Raw genomic sequence first — 20675 nt, 5'->3', positions numbered from 1 at the left:
CCAGCAACGAGGTGGGAGTGACGTGAATGCGGCTGCTCTCCGCGACTCCCCTTCTATTGGTGGCCCGCTAATTGACGTCGCTGTGACGCCGCACGAACCGCCCCCTTAGAAAAGAGGTTGTTCGCCGCCCACAGCGACGTCGCTAGGAAGGTAAGCACGTGTGACGCATACCTCCGATATTGTTCGCCACGGGCAGCGATTTGCCTGTGACGCACAAACGACGGGGGCGGGTGCGATTGCTAGCGACATCGCTAGCGATGTCGTAGCTTGTAAAGCGCCTTTTAGGCATTTTTGCACTTGGTAAGAATTCGATAGCACACTCATATGTTCTATGTGGTGGGAGAACTTCATACTCAGACTCAAAAAATACCTCATCAAAATCCTGAATGAAATCTGGAAGGTGAGACCTTAAGCTGGTGTCACACACAGCGACAACGACAATGACGTCGCTGCTACGTCACCATTTTCTGTGACGTTGCAGCGACGTCCCGTCGCTGTCGCTGTGTGTGACATCCAGCAACGACCTGGCCCCTGCTGTGAGGTCGCCGGTCGTTGCTGAATGTCCAGCTTCATTTTTTGGTCGTCACTCTCCCGCTGTGACACACACATCGCTGTGTGTGACAGCGAGAGAGCGACGAAATGAAGCGAGCAGGGAGCAGGAGCCGGCGTCTGGCAGCTGCGGTAAGCTGTAACCAGCGTAAACATCGGGTAACCAAGGGAAGACCTTTCCCTGGTTACCCGATATTTACCTTCGTTACCAGCCTCCGCCCTTGCTGCCAGCGCCGGCTCCTGCTCTGTGCACATGTGGCTGCAGTACACATCGGGTAATTAACCCGATGTATACTGTAGCAAGGAGAGCAAGGAGCCAGCGCTAAGCAGTGTGCGCGGCTCCCTGCTCTCTGCACTGCGACATGTAGCTGCAGTACACATCGGGTTAATTAACCCGATGTGTACTGTACCTAGGAGAGCAAGGAGCCAGCACTAAGCGCGGCTCCCTGCTCTCTGCACATGTAGCACAGCGACGTTATGATCGCTGCTGCGTCGCTGTGTTTGACAGCTAAGCAGCGATCATAACAGCGACTTACAAGGTCGCTGTTACATCACAGAAAATGGTGACGTAACAGCGATGTCGTTGTCGCTGTCGCTTAGTGTGAACCCAGCTTAAGAGAAGCCAAGGGGCTTGATAAACAACTAGAGGAACAATAGACATCTGAAGACTAAACCTCCTAAGTCTCCCAACTGAAAGCAGGATTGGGCTTAAAGGGGTTTTCCCACGAATAATGTTCATTTTAAAGTTGATTTTAATCAATAAATGTTAGAATAATAATTTATACAATTGGGTGTATTTAATAAAAAATGTTCCTGTGCTGAGATAATCTTATATACAGTGCCTTGCGAAAGTATTTGGCCCCCTTGAATTTTTCAACCTTTTCCCACATTTCAGGCTTCAAACATAAAGATAAAACATTTTAATGTTATGGTGAAGAATCAACAACAAGTGGACACAATTGTGAAGTTGAAGGAAATGTATTGCTTATTTTAAACTTTTATAAAAAATAATAAACTGAAAATTGGGGCGTACAATATTATTCGGCCTCTTTAAGTTAATACTTTGCAGCGCCACCTTTTGCTGCGATTACAGCTGCAAGTCGCTTGGGGTATGTGTCTATCCGTTTTGCACATTGAGAGACTGAAATTCTTGCCCATTCTTCCTTTGCAAACAGCTCGAGCTGAGTGAGGTTGGATGGAGAGCGTGTGTGAACAGCAGTTTTCAGCTCTTTCCACAGATTCTCGATTGGATTCAGGTCTGGACTTTGACTTGTCCATTCTAACACCTGGATACGTTTATTTGTGAACCATTCCATTGTAGATTTTGCTTTATGATTTGGATCATTGTCTTGTTGGAAGACAAATCTCCGTCCCACTCTCAGGTCTGTTGCAGACTCCAACAGGTTTTCTTCAAGAATGGTCCTGTATTTGGCTCCATCCATCTTCCCATCAATTTGAACCATCTTCTCTGTCCCTGCTGAAGAAAAGCAGGTCCAAACCATGATGCTGCCACCACCATGGTTGACAATGGGGGATGGTGTGTTCAGAGTGATGAGCTGTGATGCTTTTACGCCAAACATATTGTTTGGCATTGTGCCCAAAAAGTTTGATTTTGGTTTTCATCTGACCAGAGCACCTTCTTCCACATGTTTGGTGTGTCTCAAAGGTGGCTTGTGGCAAACTTTAAACAACACTTTTTATGGATATCTTTGAGAATTGGCTTTCTTTTTGCCACTCTTTCATAAAGGGCAGATTTGTGCAGTGTACGACTGATTGTTGTCCTATGGATAGACTCTCCCACCTCAGCTGTATATCTCTGCAGTTCCTGCAGAGTGATTAAGGGCCTCTTTACTGCATCTCTGATCAGTCTTCTCCTTGTTTGAGATGACATTTTTGAGGGACGTCCGGGTCTTGGTAGATTTGCAGTGGTATGATACTCCTTCCATTTAAATATGATCGCTTGCACAGTGCTTCTTGGGGTTTAAAGTTGTGGAAATCTTTTTGTAACAAAATCTGGCTTTAAACTTCTCCACAACAGTATCACGGACCTGCCTGTTGTGTTCCTTGGTCTTCATAATGCTCTCTGTACTATAAACAGGACACTGAGACTATCACAGAGCAGGTGCATTTATATGGAGACTAGATTACACACAGGTGGATTATATTTATCATCATCAGTCATTTAGGACAACATTGGATCATTCACAGATCCTCAATGAACTTCTGGAGTGAGTTTGCTGCACTGAAAGTAAAGGGGACAAATAATATTGCACGCCCCAATTTTCAGTTTATTATTTTTTACAAAACTTTAAAATAAGCAATAAATTTCGTTCAACTTCACAATTGTGTCCCACTTGTTGATTCTTCACCATCACATTAACATTTTTATCTTTATGTTTGAAGCCTGAAATGTGGGAAAAGGTTGAAAAATTCAAGAGGGCCGAATACTTTCGCAAGGCACTGTATATGTGTCCCTGCTACTATATGTAGTGTATAATGGCTGTTTCTGACCGTGCATGGAACACGATCTGATCATAACACATCTCTTGGGCCGGGGAGGAAGTAATAAAGTATACAAACATTACAGCTTGGGATTGCAAATTATTCTTTCTGTGAGGTAAAATCTTTTTAAAATCAGGCAGGGAAATGCTTTACCTCAAAATAAGATTCAGCACTTAATATCTGTATACTCTCTTTTGCTTCCTCCCCGGCCCAGGACATGTGGTATAATCAGACAATGTCCCTCTATGGTTACACACAGCCATTATACAGTACATAGAATGGACACATTTATAAGATTATCACAGCACAGGAACATTTTTTTAAAGACATACAATTGTATAAATTATTATTATTATAAGATCTATTGATTAAAATAAACTATGAAATTACGGTAACTTTGTGGGAAAAACCCTTTTAACTAGTCAAGTCAAACCCAACACCAATTTTTCAGGTAAAGAAGGAAGCACCACAAATTAAATTAAATCAGAGTGTAAAACCCCTACCTTGCAGGTTACATGGCTTTTGGAAAGAGGAAAGTTATCAATCGCTGAAAGTTGAATGGGTTGACCGAGGGAAGAAAAATTATAACCAAAATTAATAGAAAAGTCTTTATCAATAAGATTCAGAGCAGAACCTGAATCCACAAATTCAGAAGTAAAATTAAACCGTGTTTTAGTCACCAAGGTCACCTATAAAACACCCCCCTGATGTTTGTACCAGAGATTATCTCAAACTCTTGGAATCAGCATTCTTATACTTAACCCCTTCACGATCGGCCGATTTTGCGCTTTCCGTTTTTTTTTTCACCATTCTTCTTCAGAGAGACGTACCTTTTTTTATTTTTGTCAATATGGTCATGTGAGGGCTCTTTTTTTGCGAAACGAGCTGTATTTTTAAATGAAACCATGAGTTTTACCATATAGTGTACTGGAAAATGGCAAAAAAAAATCCAAGTGCGAAAAAATTGCAAAAAATGCATTTGCACTATTGTTTTTGAGAGATTTTAGTCATAGTGTTCACTACATGGTAAAACTGATAAGTCAGTGTGATGCCTCAGATCGATGCGAGTTCGTAGACACCAAACATGAATCAGTTTACTTTTATCTAAGGGATTAAAAAATCAGAAGTTTGTCCAAAAAAGAGGCGTACGTTTTGCGCCATTTTCTGCAACCCGTAGTGTTTTCATTTTTCGAAATCTATGGCTCAGTGACGGCTTATTTTTTGCGTCTTGAGCCGACATTTTTAACCGTACCATTTTCGCACAGATGCTACGTTTGATCGCCTGTTATTGCATTTTGTGCAAAATTTGTGGCGACCAAAAAACGTAATTTTGGCGTTTGGAATTTTTTTTGCTGCTACGCTGTTTACCAATCAGATTAATTGATTTTATATTTTGATAGATCGGGCGTTTCTGAACGCGGTGATACCAAATGTGTGTATATTTTTTTTTTTATTAACCCTTTAATTTTCAATAGAGCAAATGGGGGGTGATTTGAACTTTTAGGTTTTTTATTTTTTTTTAATTTTTCAAAAAAAAATGTAAACTTTTTTTTTATTTTACTAGTCCCCATAGGGGGCTATAACGATCAGCTGTCTGATCGCTCATTTATTTCTCACGATCAGAGCAGCATCACTCAGACTGGGAGAAATGGTCATCTCTTGCAACAGCTAGTACTCGGCTGTTTGTTTACAGGACCTTATTCTTGTGAGCACAGGAGTTATCACACGACCCTGTGCTACCATGACAACCACCGAATCCACGTGATCACGTCACGTGACTTCCGGTGGAGGCCATGTGAGTAAAGTTATAGCGCGATCGCTATTATAATGTCGCTGTCACATATTGACAGCGCCATTTAAAGGATTTATAAGCACGTGCAGAAAGCAATTCCGCTCGTGCCTAGCAGGCACACATGTCAGCTGTAGAAATCAGCTGAGCTGTGCGCCGGGAGATTAACACTATGACCACTAGGACGTAAGATTATTGCCCGCGGTCGTTAAGGAGTTAAGGGTTTTTTTCTTTTTACCAGGAGAAATGTGCACTTCCTGATGAGGAAGTGGGTTTCACTATGAAACGTGTTAAATAAAGCACATTCATCTACTACCCAGCGATTGTAGATCTTCTTTTCGACTACAGCATAGCAGTTTTTAATCCACATTTCTCCTGGTTCCTATATACTACTCCAGTCTCTGGCCTTGTGGACCTTGCAGCAGCTGTTTTTACCTGTACTACTGGTTGTGGGTGTCCCAACCTAGAAAAGCAATTCCCTCTATATCTTGGATTCACCAATGGCGATCTTATCAGGATCGTTATAAATGAGACCTAGAGCTGAGAGAAATGCCTCTACAAAGGCCAACTCTGGAGAATCCTCAGGCAAGAAAAAGGCCAAAGCCTGTGGATCACCAACAAGCAAAGACACAATAATACCTACTTGCTGACTCTTGGATCTAAAGTATACTGGACGTAAACAGAAGTATAACTTGCAATCCAGCATCTTTACCTTAGGTTCAAATGGAATACACTGATGATGACCAAGATCACTAGTAGCGGTCGAACATGCATGCTGTTTGTGGTCTCCAATTTCAGTGACCCCCAGTGACAAAGCCTATAGTTGTGGGGCCAAGGAGGAAATCTGATTCATAAGGAAGCTCCCAGAACGCACCAAATGGGCTGGCTATAATGTTTCGACTGAACCCTAACACTCTCATGGGGATGGACAAACCAGGGGAGATGTAAAACCAGAAATCCACAGGTCCCAAAACAGGCTAGTACTTGCCGTAGCTAGTTAATGTATTGGAAGGAAAGAATAAAAGAACCAAAAATAATAACAGAATATGTGGAAACCCGCCCAAACCTAAATGAAACAAAATAAAAGGTAACTGGAAAGGGATTCACACAAACTCCAGGGAATAGCAATAGCAATATCTCAGTAAGAAAACCTTAACCAAGGAGCTGGGACTCCAACCATCCATCCAGAAATATAGCCAGCACTGAGGCAGGTGAGTAATAATTATAAATAGCCCCTCCAGAAATGTGATTATGCAAACCAAATGAGAAAGTCCACACACCTGAATAGAACTGAAACAGGAAGGCAGGGAATAAGAAAGACAAGAAATCCTTCAGCAGTTGGACCAACACAAAACAGGCTGTGGTTCACCCAAGAGGGAAACCGACCAACAACCAAAGATCACCAGTTGAAACCCCGGAATGAAGTCATGACACTGACCGTGGACCGTCTCTAACCTTTTGTTTGTCTTGACCCTTTGCTCTGATCCACCATTCCCCTGGTATTCTGACCCCAGACCGTTACCTGACTATGCCTCTGTTCGTTCCCTGTATCCAAGACCTGATCTCCTGGTATCTGATCATAGAACAACCGATTACCCAGCCGTTTGACTTGCCCGTGAGTGACTAATGTCATAGTCTCCCTCTGCCTCAATACAGGGAATCTTCCACCTGGGGTTCCATCGGAATCATGTATTTCAGAGATCTACAAGTATGCCCTGATGAAAGTGCACAGTGTGCAGTGCAGGATATATGTGAGCCGAGCCTTACTGGCCGAGCCAACAGCAGGTCAAGAATTGGTTTTATTTCTTTTTAAACACTTTTCCTCTTGCAGTATAAATAAATGATTACACGACTTTATTCTTCGGGTCGGTGCGATTACAGAGATACCAGATATATATATAATTTTTTTCTGTTTGGCTGCTATCACACACTAAAAAGCTTTTTATTTTACAAAAAACATTTTGCATTGCCATCTTTTGAGAGCTATAATTTTTATGTATGTCTGCATAAAAAGTATTATGAGGGCTTGTTTTTTTTGTGGGAAGAGTAAACGTTCTTTTTGGTACCATTTTCAGGCACAACTTTTTTTTTATCGCTTTCTATTCTAATTTTTAGTAGGCAGAATGAACAAAATCCAGCAATTCAGGATTTTTTTTGTCGTTCACTGTGTGGGAAAAGTGTAAAGACAGGTTTGTTCTTCGTGTCAGTGGAATTATAGAGATACCTCATTTATATAGTTTTGTGTTTTGCTGGTTTTGACCAATAAAAACTATTTTATAGAAAAGAGAATAGTTTTGCATTTCTATATTCTGAGGGCTATAACTGTTTTTATTGTTCTGCTGATGTAGCTGTTTGGTGGCTTGTTTTTTTTTTTGCGGGACAAGATGACGTTTTTAGCTATACCATTTTTATTTTAATATGACTTTTTGATTGCATATGAAAAAGCATACTTTTTGCCACTTTTTTTTACAATGTTCACAGAAGGGGTTAAATAGTGTGACCGTTTAAAGCTATATGCGCACGTTGTGTTTTTTGTCACGTTTTTTGGTGCAGTTTTGTTGTCAGAAAGTTCTGACTTAACTTCCCAGCAAAGTCTATGATAATGCAGATTTGCTGTGCGCACGTTGCAAATTTTTGTCTGCAGTTTATTTGTCACAAACTTCTGACAAACTGCAGCATGTTCTATCTTCTTGCATTCTGTCGATGCATTACTCACTAATGATGGGAGGATTTGCAGATAATCTATGGGAACCAGAATATGGCGCAAAGGGGGTAGGAGCAAGCGCTTCTTACTCACGGATTACCGGAGCAGCTGTCACACTGCTCACGCGGCCTCTCATTCTTCTTTCGGTGCCGCTCACTAGCCTCATACATATTCACTGATTCTCCCACCCACTGGCATCTGTGATTGGTTGCATACAGTGCCCCCACACTGTGTGACAGCCTGTCTGACGCTTCCAATCACAGACCCGGTCTGCAGGTCTATAGCGTACAGTAAAAATAAATAAATTAAAAAACTTGCATGTGGACCCCCTCAATTTTCATAACCAGCCTCGAAAAAGCCAGACAGCTGGGGGCTGGTATTCTCAGGCTAGGGAGACCCACATTATTGGGAGCCCCCAGCCTAAAAATATCAGCCTGCAGCCGCTCAAGTTTGTTGAATCCATTAGATGCGACAACCCCAGCACTTTACCTCGCTCTTCCCGATTGCTCTGGTGCAGTGGCAAATCGGGGAAATAAGCCCTAGATTGATAATGGCAAGCATCTATGAGACACCCCCATCACTAATCTGTAAATGAAAAGAAAACCCAAAATAAAATACAAAGAAAGACCCTCTTTCACCCCTTTATTAACCCCAAAAACTTCCCTGCAGGTCCGATGTAATCCACACGAAGTCCCATAACGATTCAGCTCTGCTACATTCGAGCCTGGAGAGACTGAAAACATGTCCGATCTCTCCAGGCTCCAGGAAACACTAACATGCGGTACCCGGTTGGCAGCAGTGACGTCACTCAGTTCACCTGAGAGACTCTGGTCACCGCATCCCCCCTACCTCGGCAGGCACTGTCAATATTAAAGAGCTGGTGGGGTGCAGGGCAACACCTCGTGCTTTAACAGTGACAGTGCTGGCAGGGGTGAGGGGGATCTGGGGCAACCTTGCATTCCCCTCCATTGGGCCGGCACGGTCAGTGTTAAAATGCTGGCGGTGTGTGGGGCACGGTCCCACGCTTTAACAGTGACAGTGCCAGCCGGGGGTCCGTGAGTGCGAGGCTGCCCCACAACCCCCTCTCCCCGGTTGGCACTGTAAGTGAGAACCCATGTATGACCAATGAGCTGAGTGACGTCCCTGCTGCCTGCCAGTTCCCGCTTGTCAGTGTTTCCCGGAGCCTCGAGAGATAGGACATGTCTTCGGTCTCTCCAGGCGCTCGGATGTAGCAGAGCTTAAATCATCGTTGAACCTCGTGTGGATTACGTCGGACCTGCAGGGAAGTTTTGAGGATTAACAAAGGGGTGAAAGAGGGTCTTTGTATTTTTTTTTTTCAAAATAAATGATTTTTGGGGGTGTTTGTGTTTATTTCTTTTCACTTACAGATTAGTGATGGGGTGTCTCATAAGGCTTAGTGTCAGCTGTGAGCTGAGATTAAACCCTTATTACCCTGATTGCCACCACATCAGGGCAATCGGGAAGAGCCGGGTAAAGTGCTGGGGTTGTTACATGTAATGGATGTGACAATCCTGGGTGGCTTCAGACTCATATTTTTAGGCTGCGGGGGTCTCAATAACATGGGTCTCCCCAGCCTGAGAATACCAGCCCCCAGCTGTCTGGCTTTATTGTGGCTGGTTATCAAAATTGGGGGGAACCACACGCCGTTTTTACATTTATTTATTTTTACTGTACGCTATAGACCCGCAGACCGGGTCTGTGATTGGAAGCGTCAGACAGGCTGTCACACAGGCTGGGGGAGTTGTCTAACTGCAACCAATCACAGACGCTGGTGAGAGGGGAAACAATGAAGATACATGAGCCTAATGAGTGGCCCCAGAAAAAGAATGAGCAGCTGCTGGAGCAGTGTACAGCTGTGCAGGTGACTTGGTAAGTAAATCGCGATAGCTTTATTTTTTTTCTTTAGTTTTACATTATTTTTTTTTATTTCCAGAGTGTCCGACCCCAGCAGGTGTCTTTGAACCCGCAGGGGTTGTACTTCACAGTCCAGTGCACCCATCACTATTTTTCACAAAAAAAGCATTAAATTCAGAATTAACAAACACACCAAAAAACGCGCAAAAAAAAGTCATCAAAACCGCAGAATCATTACAAACGTTTTTTTTTTTTTTACATTTCCAGGCTCTCTGGAACAAGGTGTAGTTTTGGTTACAGTTTAAACTGCAGCATGCGCATATAGCCTTAAAGCCTTAAAGGTCGGATTGTTCCGGACATGGTGATACCAAATATGTGTATTTTTTCTTTGTTTTTACATAAATATACATATTTATTGGTGTAATATTTTTTTCATTATTTTGTGATTTTTTTTTTAAATACATTTTTACAATTTTCTTTTTCACTTAGTCCCTCTATGGGACTTTAACTTTCATTACTCTGGTTGCTGATATAATGCAGTCATGCACCAGCATTGCAATGCATTATACCGGTCAGTGCTGCGCTGACAGAAGCCTCTTAGACCATGAGTGTGGCATGGTCTAAAAGGCTTGCAGGAGCTGGTGCCAACTGGATGGGAGAGGGAGCTTCCTTCCACAGTTTTGTAATGTTGATTGTGGCTTTTAGGGGATTAAATAGCCTGGGGCAGTACAACAACTATCCCTTGCTGTGAGAGCTGGGGCTCTGTTGTCAGGTAAGCTGGGCTCCACTCCTATGCCCTGCATGATGTACTCAGAAGTTAAAGGCTGGGAACTCCTTCCTTACCATGATGTATGGGTATGTCAAAGGTTGTGAAGTGGTTAAGGACATTACAACAGCCTAAAATTTACTTGACAGGTTAAAGAAATGTTGCAATGTTCATTGAAGACATTTCGAGCACTTACGAAATTAAACTTTGTTAGAAAAGACCGTTCATGAAATATTTCATGTTGAACTGAACACCCAATGTAATAGTGGGTGCAGATTGGAAAGAAAAAGGAACCTAATGAATTAACTTTAGTTAAGTCCAAGTGGGTGTTATTAGTTTCACTGGGAGGGTGTACTTCTGCTCCTGTATTACACTGACCAATCATAAGCAGGCAGCGGGTGTTGATGTTATCAAAGTCACACGACAAGAGCCCACGGGTCTTGCCAGTCAGAAAGTGCAGCCTACATAAGCACTGAAGATATATCACACTGCACAGAATTATGGCGCTATTAAATTCAGTTAATATGCAGTAAAGAAAGGAATTTTGTTTACTTACCGTAAATTCCTTTTCTTCTAGCTCCTATTGGGAGACCCAGACAATTGGGTGTATAGCTTCTGCCTCCGGAGGCCACACAAAGTATTACACTTTAAAAGTGTAACCCCTCCCCTCTGCCTATACACCCTCCCGTGCATCACGGGCTCCTCAGTTTTGGTGCAAAAGCAGGAAGGAGGAAACTTATAAATTGGTCTAAGGTAAATTCAATCCGAAGGATGTTCGGAGAACTGAAAACCATGAACCAAAAGAACAATTCAACATGACCAACATGTGTACACAAAAGAACAACCAGCCCGAAGGGAACAGGGGCGGGTGCTGGGTCTCCCAATAGGAGCTAGAAGAAAAGGAATTTACGGTAAGTAAACAAAATTCCCTTCTTCTTTGTCGCTCCATTGGGAGACCCAGACAATTGGGACGTCCAAAAGCAGTCCCTGGGTGGGTAAAAGAATACCTCGATAAAAAGAGCCGACACGACTCCCTCTTACAGGTGGGCAACCGCCGCCTGAAGGACTCGCCTACCTAGACTGGCGTCTGCCGAAGCATAGGTATGCACCTGATAGTGTTTCGTGAAAGTGTGCAGACTAGACCAGGTAGCTGCCTGACACACCTGCTGAGCCGTAGCCCGGTGCCGCAATGCCCAGGACGCACCCACGGCTCTGGTAGAATGGGCTTTCAGCCCCGAAGGAAGCGGAAGCCCAGAAGAACGGTAAGCTTCAAGAATCGGTTCCTTGATCCACCGAGCCAAGGTTGACTTGGAAGCCTGCGAACCCTTACGCTGGCCAGCGACAAGGACAAAGAGCGCATCTGAACGGCGCAGGGGCGCCGTGCGAGACACGTAGAACCGGAGTGCTCTCACTAGATCTAATGAGTGCAAATCCTTTTCACATTGGTGAATTGGATTAGGGCAAAATGAAGGTAAGGAAATATCCTGATTGAGATGAAAAGGAGATACCACCTTAGGGAAAAATTCCGGGACAGGACGCAGAACCACCTTATCCTGGTGAAAAACCAGGAAGGGGGCTTTGCATGACAGCGCTGCAAGCTCCGACACTCTTCGGAGTAATGTAACTGCCACTAGAAATGCCACCTTCTGCGAAAGACGTGATAAAGAGACATCCCGCAGCGGCTCGAAAGGTGGTTTCTGAAGAGCCGTTAGCACCCTGTTAAGGTCCCAGGGTTCCAGCGGGCGCTTGTAAGGTGGGACTATGTGGCAAACTCCCTGCAGGAACGTGCGGACCTGCGGAAGCCTGGCCAGACGCTTTTGAAAAAATACGGAGAGCGCCGATACTTGTCCCTTGAGAGAGCCGAGTGACAAACCCTTGTCCATTCCGGATTGAAGGAATGAAAGAAAAATGGGTAAGGCAAAAGGCCAGGGAGTAAAACCATTATCAGAGCACCAGGACAGGAAGATCCGCCAAGACCTGTAATAGATCTTGGCGGACGTTGGTTTCCTGGCCTGTCTCATAGTGGCAATGACATCCTGAGATAACCCTGAAGACGCTAGGAGCCAGGACTCAATGGCCACAGTCAGGTTGAGGGCCGCAGAATTCAGATGGAAAAACGGCCCTTGTGACAGCAAGTCTGGGCGGTCTGGAAGCGCCCACGGTTGACCCACCGTGAGATGCCACAGATCCGGGTACCACAACCGCCTCGGCCAATCTGGAGCGACGAGAATGGCGCGACGACAGTCGGACCTGATCTTGCGTAACACTCTGGGCAGCATCGCCAGAGGAGGAAATACATAAGGCAGTCGAAACTGCGACCAATCCTGAACTAATGCGTCCGCCGCCAGAGCTCTGTGATCCTGAGACCGTGCCATGAATGCCGGGACTTTGTTGTTGTGCCGTGACGCCATGAGATCGACGTCCGGTGTTCCCCAGCGGCGACAGATCTCTCGAAACACGTCTGGGTGAAGAGACCATTCCCCCGCGTCCATGCCCTGACGACTGAGAAAATCTGCTTCCCAGTTTTCTACGCCCGGGATGTGAACTGCGGAGATCGTGGAGGCTGTGGCTTCCACCCACTGCAGAATTCGCCTGACTTCCTGGAAGGCATGACGACTGCGCGTGCCGCCCTGGTGGTTGATGTATGCGACGGCAGTGGCGTTGTCCGACTGTACACGGATCTGTCTGCCCTCCAGCCACCGATGGAAAGCCAATAGGGCTAGATACACTGCCCTTATCTCCAGAACATTGATCTGAAGGGAAGACTCTATCGGAGTCCAGGTTCCCTGAGCCCTGTGGTGGAGGAAAACCGCTCCCCACCCTGACAGGCTCGCGTCCGTGGTGACCACAGCCCAGGTTGGGGGCAGGAAGGATTTTCCCTGCGATAGAGAATTGGGAAGGAGTCACCACTGAAGAGACGTCTTGGTTGCAAGGGAAAGAGAGACGTTCCTGTCGAGGGAAGTCGACCTCCTGTCCCATTTGCGGAGAATGTCCCTTTGGAGTGGCCGCAGATGGAATTGCGCGAAGGGCACTGCCTCCATCGCTGCCACCATCTTCCCCAGGAAGTGCATGAGGCGCCTCAAGGGGTGTGACTGACCCCGAAGAAGAGATTGCACCCCTGCCTGCAGAGAAAGCTGTTTGTCCAGCGGTAGCTTGACTACCGCTGACTGTGTATGAAACTCCATCCCGAGGTAAGTCAGTGATTGGGTCGGTGTCAACTTGGATTTTGGGAAGTTGATGATCCACCCGAACTGCTGGAGAGTCGCCAGAGCGACGGTAAGTCTGTGTTGACACGCCACCCGAGAAGGTGCCCTGACTAGGAGATCGTCTAAGTAGGGAATCACCGAGTGGCCCTGAGAGTGTAGGACCGCCACAACGGATGCCATGACTTTGGTGAAAACCCGTGGGGCTGTCGCCAGGCCGAAAGGCAATGCCATGAACTGAAGGTGTTCATCCCCGATGGCGAAACGCAAGAAGCGTTGATGTTCGGGTGCGATCGGCACATGGAGATAAGCATCCTTGATGTCGATCGATGCTAGGAAGTCTCCCTGTGACATCGATGCGATGACCGAGCGGAGAGATTCCATCCGAAACCGTCTGGTGCTCACATGTCTGTTGAGTAGCTTGAGGTCCAGAACGGGACGGAATGATCCGTCCTTCTTTGGCACCACGAACAAGTTGGAGTAAAAGCCGCGACCATGTTCCTGAGGGGGAACGGGGATCACAACTCCTTCTGTCTTCAGAGCGTCCACTGCCTGAAAAAGTGCGTCGGCCCGAGCGGGGGGCGGAGAGGTTCTGAAGAAACGAGTCGGAGGACGAGAGCTGAACTCTATCCTGTAACCGTGAGACAGAATGTCTCTCACCCATCGGTCTTGAACATGTGGCCACCAGGCGTTGCAAAAGCGGGAGAGCCTGCCACCGACCGAGGATGCGGTTCGGGGATGCCGAGAGTCATGAGGAGGCCGCCTTGGAGGCAGTGCCTCCGGCGGCTTTTTGGGGGCGTGACTTAGACCGCCACGCATAGGAGTTCCTCTGGCCTTTCTCCGGCCTGTTGGACGAAGAGGATTGGGACTTGGCGGAGGGACGAAAGGACCGAAACCTCGATTGTATTTTCCGTTGCTGAGGTCTCTTCGGCTTGGACTGGGGTAAGGAGGAGTCCTTTCCCTTGGATTCCTTAATAATCTCATCCAATCGTTCACCAAACAATCGGTCGCCAGAAAACGGCAAACCGGTTAAGAACCTCCTGGAAGCCGAGTCTGCCTTCCATTCGCGCAGCCACATGGCCCTGCGGACTGCCACAGAATTAGCGTATGCCACCGCTGTACGGCTAGCAGAGTCTAGGACTGCGTTCATGGCGTAGGAAGAAAAAGCCGACGCCTGAGAAGTCAAAGACGCAACCTGCGGAGCAGAATTACGTGTGACCGCATTAATCTCAGCCAGACAAGCTGAGATAGCTTGGAGTGCCCACACGGCTGCAAAAGCCGGGGCAAAAGACGCGCCCGTGACTTCATAGATGGATTTCACCAGGAGCTCTATCTGCCTGTCAGTGCATCTTTTAGCGATGAACCATCTGCAACCGATACCACAGATCTAGCCGCCAATCTAGAGACTGGAGGATCCACCTTGGGACATTGAGCCCAACCCTTAACTACGTCAGAGGGGAAGGGGTAACGTGTGTCAGTAAGGCGCTTAGTAAAGCGCTTGTCCGGAACCGCTTTGGGCTTCTGGACAGCATCTCTGAAGTTAGAGTGATCGAAAAACGCACTCCGTGTACGTTTGGGGAACCTAAACTGGTGTTTTTTCCTGCTGAGAAGCCGACTCCTCTATAGGTGGAGGCGGGGGAGATAAATCTAACATCTGGTTGATGGACGAGATAAGATCATTTACTAAGGCGCCCCCTTCAGGTGTATCAAGATTGAGGGCAACGTCAGGGTCAGAGCCCTGAGCTGCGACGTCCGCCTCGTCCTCCAGAGAGTCCTCAAGCTGGGAACCCGAGCAGCGTGAAGAAGTCGGGGAAGATTCCCAGCGAGCCCGCTTAGCCGGTCTAGGACTGTGGTCCGGGCCGGAGTCCTCCACGTGGGACCTAGGGCCCAACCTGGGAGCGCGCTGCGGCGCGGACCGAGAGGGGCCTGGAGGCGACGATCCAACAGGGCCCGGGGCCTGTGTAAGGACCGGTCTGGACTGCAAAGCTTCTAGCAGCTTGGCAGACCATTTGTCCATAGACTGAGCCATGGATTGTGAAAGTGACTCAGAGAGTTTCTCAGCAAAAACGGCAAACTCTGTCCCTGCCGCCTGGACAAGGGGAGCAGGGGGGTCTACCTGAGCCGAGGGGCCCACTAGTGACCGAGGCTCCGGCTGAGCAAGCGAAACAGGGATCGAGCATTGCTCACAGTGAGGGTAGGTGGAACCCGCAGGTAACATAGCCGCACAAGAGGTACAGGTCGCAAAAAAACCCTGTGCCTTAGCGCCCTTGCTCCTTGTGGACGACATACTGTTGTCTCCTAGGAGAGTGATCACTGAGGGTATATGGGAAAGGGTATACAGCCCGGCCGAACAGAGTTATATATATAAAATACGTATCTATTCCGGCACCCTAGGGGGACCAGCACCGGGTGACCGGTGTGGCTTACCGACCGCTAAAAAGCGGAGTGTGTGTCCTCCAGATTCCCTGCCTTAGGTCTCCCAGAGCTGCAGAGCTCTTCCCTGATAATCCTCCACCGGCAGAATGCCAGAAAGATGGCTGCCGGAGCTCTCAGGGGAGGAGTGGAGCCGTGGGCGGCGCTAGAAAAGTGCGGGAATCTGGGGTCCCCACAGTGATCAGTGAGGGGGGAGGAAACATACAGGATGCTCCGGCCCTCACATCCGACGTCAGGTCGGCAGTCCCGCCCTTACCCCTGACAGACAGGCCCGGGGGCGGGAGTTTTGCTACTAGGCCGTGATGAAGCCGGGGACAAAATTTAAGACCGCGGTCGACAAGCAGGCGCGGTCGGCGTGGAAGTCCGCCGGTCTTCACAAATCAGCGGCTGCTGCAGCGTCCGGGAAGAAGGCGCTCCATGCACAGTCCCCATGGGGACACAGAGTACCTTATAGATGCAGGGCCCGGTCCCTGAGGATGAATAGACTCCTGTCCGGCAGATTCCCACAGGGGCTGCGGAGGGAGCACGGTCCCAGTAAATGGATGACCGGTCAGGATCCCACTTCTCCCAGAGCCGCTATGGGATGGTGAAGGAAACGGCATGAGGCTCCGGCCTTTGTACCCGCAATGGGTACCTCAACCTTAACAGCACCGCCGACGTAGTGGGGTGAGAAGGGAACATGCCGGGGGCCCCGTGGGGGCCCTCTTTTCTTCCAACCGATATAACTAAAATGAGAATGCATGAGTGGATGTGTGCCTCCTTCCACACAAAGCATAAAACTGAGGAGCCCGTGATGCATGGGAGGGTGTATAGGCAGAGGGGAGGGGTTACACTTTTAAAGTGTAATACTTTGTGTGGCCTCCGGAGGCAGAAGCTATACACCCAATTGTCTGGGTCTCCCAATGGAGCGACAAAGAAAATTTAATACTGCATATCGCATACTAGAGTGACTGCGTGCACCGCACTTCAGTGGCATAACATGCGAGTGCAGTGCGATTTTACACATGCGTGAGCCAAGACTCGGTGCAAAACGCAGCAAGCTGTAATTGCACCGTAAGCACGATTCGTGTGGAGAATAAACAGGACAGAGGAAACTGTCTCATTGATTAACACTGGTGTGAATGCAATCCGATTTTTTATTGGATTGCACTCGCCCATGAAAATCGCAGATGGAAAAGAGCCCTAAGCTGTACACTCTGGCTGGCAGGACTTGTGGACTCAGGTCATGTGACGTTGATGACAATCACAAGTCCTTCTGCACTTCTTTGGTGCGGTTTGCTTATGATTGGGCAGTGTCATACAGGAGACAGAAGTTTAATATATCCCACTTGGGCTTAAAGTTATCTCATTACATGACCACTATTTGATTGCTGATATCGCCACAACAAAAAGGCGAAATCAGAAAAAATAAAAATGCTTCATTAAACTCTACAGTCATGGCCAAAAGTTTTGAGAATGACACCAAAATTATATTTTCACATGATCTGTTGCCCTCTGGTTTTTAATTGTGTTTGTCTGATGTTTACATCACATACAGAAATATAATTGCAATCATATTATGAGTACCAAAAGGTTATATTGACAGTTAGAAGGAGTTAATACAGCAAGTCAATATTTGCAGTGTTGACCCTTCTTCTTCAGGACCTCTGCAATTCTCCCTGGCATGCTCTCAATCAACTTCTGGACCAAATCCTGACTGATAGCTGTCCATTCTTGCATAAGCAATGCTTGCATTTTGCCAGAATTTGTTGGTTTTTGTTTGTCCACCCATCTCTTGATGATTGCCCACAAATTCTCAATGGGATTAAGATCTGGGGAGTTTCCAGGCCATGGACCCAAAATCTCTATGTTTTGTTCCATGAGCCATTTAGTGATCACCTTTGCTTTATGGCAAGGTGCTCCATCATGCTGGAAAAGGCATTGTTGGGCGCCAAACTGCTCTTGGACAGTTGGGAGAAGTTGCTCTTGGAGGACATTCTGGTACCATTCTTTATTCATGGCTGTGTTTTTAGGCAAGACTGTGAGTGAGCCGATTCCATTGGCTGAGAAGCAACCCCACACATGAATCATTTCAGGATGCTTAACAATTGGCATGAGACAAGACTGGTGGTAGCGCTCACCTCTTCTTTTCCTAATAAGCTGTTTTCCAGATTTCCCAATCGAAAAGGGGATTCATCTGAGAAAATGACTTTACCCCAGTCCTCAGCAGTCCACTCCCTGTACCTTTTGCAGAATATCAGTCGGTCCCTGATGTTTTTTCTGGAGAGAAGTGGCTTCTTTGCTGCCCTCCTTGAAACCAGGCCTTGCTCAAGCAGTCTCCGCCTCACAGTGCGTGCAGAAGCACTCACACCAGCCTGCTGCCATTGCTGAGCTAGCTCGGCACTGCTGGTAGTCCGATCCCGCAGCTGAAAGTTTTAAGATACGGTCCTGGCGTTTGCTGGTCCTTCTTGGGCGCCCTGGAGCCTTTTTGACAACAATGGAAGCTCTCTCCTTGAAGTTCTTGATGATGCGATAGATTGTTGACTGAGGTGCAATCTTTGTAGCTGCGATACTCTCTGTTAGGCCATTTTTGTGCAAAGCAATGATGGCTGCACTTGTTTCTTTAGAGATAACCATGGTTAACTGAAGAGAAACAATGATACCAAGCACCAGCCTCTTTTTAAAGTGTCCAGTGGTGTCGTTCTTACTTAATCATGACTGATTGTTCGCCAGCCCGGTCCTCATCAACATCCACACCTGTGTTAATGGAACAATCACTAAAACAATGTTAGCTGCTCCTTTTAAGGCAGGAATGCAATGATGTTGAAATGTGTTTTGGGTGTTGAAGTTCATTTTCTTTGCCAATATTGACTTAGCAAGTAATTGCTGTTAAGGTGATCACTCTTTATGACATTCTGGAGTATATGCAAATTCCCATTAGAAAAACTTAAGCAGTAGACTTTGTAAAAATTAATATTTGTAGCATTCTCAAAACTTTTGGCCATGACTGTACAGCCACTATTAGGGTAAGTTCACACAGTGCGTTTTTTGCGGCGTTTTTGCGCAGTTTTCGGGTGCGTTTTTGCTCAGAAAACTGCATGACTTTGCTTCCCCAGCAAAGGCTATGAGTTTTAATTTTTGCTGTCTGCACACAGCGTTTTTTTTCAGCTGTGTTTTTGTGGTGCCACAAAAACATATTCCCGCGTTTTTCACTGCGCTTTTCATCCATTGAGTGCAATGGGATGTTGAAAGACGCAATGAGAAATGAAAATATGTACGTTTTGGTGCGTTTCTAAGACCAAAAACGCAGCTATAAACGCAGGTGGTGGGTAGTAAAGTGACGTGTACAGGAAGAGGATTCCTTCTGTCAGTAAACACAGAAGCGTGAATCATCCCGGTACCGTCACCGCCGCTTCCACCTCCAGTCCTGTGCATGTCAGCTGCCGTGCGGCGTCATGTACGGGCAGGAGGTGGAGGCAGCTGCGAAAACAAAAGTGAACAGTAGAAAAAAAATGTCATACTCACCTGTCTGCAGGGTCCCGGTGCCATGCCCGCTCCCAGCTCCTCCTCCCGGTACCGCTGCTCCGGGTGTGTGCAGTCTCCCCAGGTACGTATGCCAGCAGGATGCAGGACCTGGCGATGGATCACCTGATGCAGTCACCTGACACATCATCTGATCGCTTTGCCTTCCAGCAAACCGATCAGATGATATTGGATCCGGATTGGACGGCACGGGACCCTTGACCCAGGATTACTGCGGAGGGGGGTTCTTTATTTCAATAAAGATGGAGTCACTAATTGTGTTGTGTTTTATTTCTAATAAAAATATTTTTCTGTGTGTTGTGGTTTTTTTTATCTTTACTAGAAATTCATGGTGACCATGCCTAATATTGGCGTGACACCATGAATTTCGGGCTTAGGGCCAGCTGATAATATACAGCTAGCCCTAACCCCATTATTACCCAGTGAGCCACCCGGCATCAGGACAGCTGGAAGAGTTGGATACAGCGCCAGAAGATGGCGCTTATATGAAAGCGCCATTTTCTGGGATGGCTGCGGACTGCAATTCGTAGCGGGGGTGCCCAGAAAGCATGGGCACCCTGCACTGTGGATTCCAAACCCCAGCTGCCTAGTTGTACCCGGCTGGACACAAAAATTAGGCGAAGCTCACGTCATTTTTTTTTTTTAATTATTTCATGAAATTCATGAAATAATTAAAAAATAAAGGGCTTCTCTATATTTTTTACATCAGACCTTTTTTTTGTTCACTAATAAAAAAAAACGCATAAAGACGCAGTGAGCAAAACCGCAGCAAAACGCAGAAAAAAACGCACCAAATCGCGGCAAAAACGTGTGCGGTTTTTGTCGCAAAAAACGCACAAAAATGCAGCGTCAAAAAAACGCAGTGTGTGAACCTAGCCTATAATCGGGTGTCCAGTTCGACATGAAAAATTTGGTGAATGTTCCTCTGTAAACAAATGTGTCTGCTATGCATTTGTTTACCCACGTAATCTGTTGTGATAAATGTCATTAATTCAATGGTATAACTACTTTAGGGCCATCCTGTATCTTGCATATATTTACATCCTGTTGGATCCACTTTCGGCTTGGCTTGAAATACAGTACAAAATGTAACTGCATGTGTGTTTGCAGCCTGAGATTTGCTTTATAGCTTGAAGAATAGGGAGACTTATAACTAAAGCATCTGCTGGAAGGCATTTGGCCACACTTTCCATAAGCGGGCAGAGCAATGATGTACATGGCAAACAATAGCAACATTTGCCTTTGGCAAAATAGAAGTTATAATGTACACTATGTTAAGAGGTATGAAAGTTAAGAATATGATTACTACATAATGATATAGATATGCATCAT

At 46.5% G+C, this 20675-nt stretch overlaps 1 protein-coding gene across 1 annotated transcript in view; it reads left to right on the top strand.

The window, feature by feature from the left end:
• Positions 1-20675, top strand: part of CIROP (ciliated left-right organizer metallopeptidase) — a 37321-nt gene that overhangs the window by 16255 nt on the left and 391 nt on the right. The gene's annotated exons all lie outside the window — the stretch shown is intronic.

Source organism: Anomaloglossus baeobatrachus, chromosome 1 (assembly GCF_048569485.1).
Source record: "Anomaloglossus baeobatrachus isolate aAnoBae1 chromosome 1, aAnoBae1.hap1, whole genome shotgun sequence".
Classification (NCBI taxonomy): Eukaryota; Metazoa; Chordata; class Amphibia; order Anura; family Aromobatidae; genus Anomaloglossus; species Anomaloglossus baeobatrachus.
This window is presented reverse-complemented; position numbering and strand designations above follow the sequence as displayed.